This window comes from Poecilia latipinna, unplaced genomic scaffold (genome assembly GCF_001443285.1).
Source record: "Poecilia latipinna isolate Pla-1442-1.1 unplaced genomic scaffold, P_latipinna-1.0 Scaffold1342, whole genome shotgun sequence".
Lineage (NCBI taxonomy): Eukaryota > Metazoa > Chordata > Actinopteri > Cyprinodontiformes > Poeciliidae > Poecilia > Poecilia latipinna.
In genome coordinates this window covers 15,422-16,889 of record NW_015113958.1, presented here as the reverse complement: position 1 = coordinate 16,889, position 1,468 = coordinate 15,422, and positions in this window count along the sequence as shown.

Here is a 1,468-nt window from a genome sequence, read left to right as displayed (position 1 = left end):
TCTATTGCTAAAAATCCTGTTGAGGAAAATAGTACCTTAACAAAAGTCTGGATGAGAAAAAAATACATTTATTAAAACTTTGTAAGGTGAGAACAGAAATACAGAGTCAAAGGAGTCTGTCAGGTCTGCTCTGCCTAACAGTAGATTCTGGCTTCCTTTTATAGGTTCTGGTCAACAGATCATGATTATTATGCACCAACAATTATGTGGAGCCCAACCCAGATGGTTGTCTATTGTCAAGGAAAGGGGCTTCTTACTTAATGCATGAAATGCAGTCTCAGTTCTGGCCGGGGAAGTATCACCCAGATTGTCTCCTGGATCACAGACATTCCCTGCTGTTACGGCACAATAAAAGTCTATAGGAGAGCAGCTAGACCAATCTCATGTTAAGATCATGCAGACTCATGATCTCATCATCAGACACAATCTAAAGCACAAAAGAGGTGAAGAGCACATTATAAAATTTTCAATTACAATCTTAAGTTTTTAGGCAACTTTTATGTGGCAAGGGTTGTTGCACCCTAGAAGTATTTTATTTAAATTATATCTTTTTTAAAGTTATGGATAAAACGCTCTTTTATTCATTTATTTGATACATTTTATTCGTCTTAATTTTATTGTTTAAAGCATCTTGCCTAGTTATTTTTGTTCAAACATAGAAATTTTACAAAATTAGAGCTGAATGCTATGTGATTTTTTCTGTAGCGGAAGTAGCGTCAGTTGTAAAGTTGTAGCCAGAAGAAGAAACTATGTAACGTTTTTTCTGTGCACCAATGCCCGGCTGCTACACAGAGAACAATTCCAAGAAAACTACACACAGAGTGGGTCAAATCTAGTTGCTGAAACTGAAGAAGAACTCCTGTCTGTTTTATGAGTGCAACACAATAAATTGACTGGATGCTTTGTACTAGTAAATACAGCTGGATGTTGTAACCTTTTGACTTTTCTGAAGCAGGTGGCATAGAACTGCATTCATCACAGCAGTGACTGCAAGATCAAGTTATTTTCTATCGCAAGTCAACAGCAGACTACACCTGTTGGTCTCAGGCTGTCATTCACAATGACAGGGGTGTCAAACTCCAGTCCTCAAGGCCCGCTGTCCTGCAGGGTTTAGATGTGCCACAGGTAAAAAACAGTGGAATGAAATGGCTTAATTACCTCCACCCTGTGTAGATCGGTTCTCCTGAGCCTTGCTAATGACCTAATTATTCTTTTCAGGTGTGGTGCAGCAGAGGCACATCTAAAAGTTGCAGGACAGCGGCCCTTGAGGACTGGAGTTTGACACCCCTGTCACTAGAGGACCCAAATTTGGGTCCTCTAGTGACAGACAGGTACATTTCAATTCCATTACCTTGTTTCCTTACTGACTGAAGCTAAATTTAAGTTGCTTTTTATGCATTTTTCTGCCTTGCTGTTAAACCTTTCCTTTATTGCATTTCTGGTAGAACTGCATGTTCTACTAGAACAA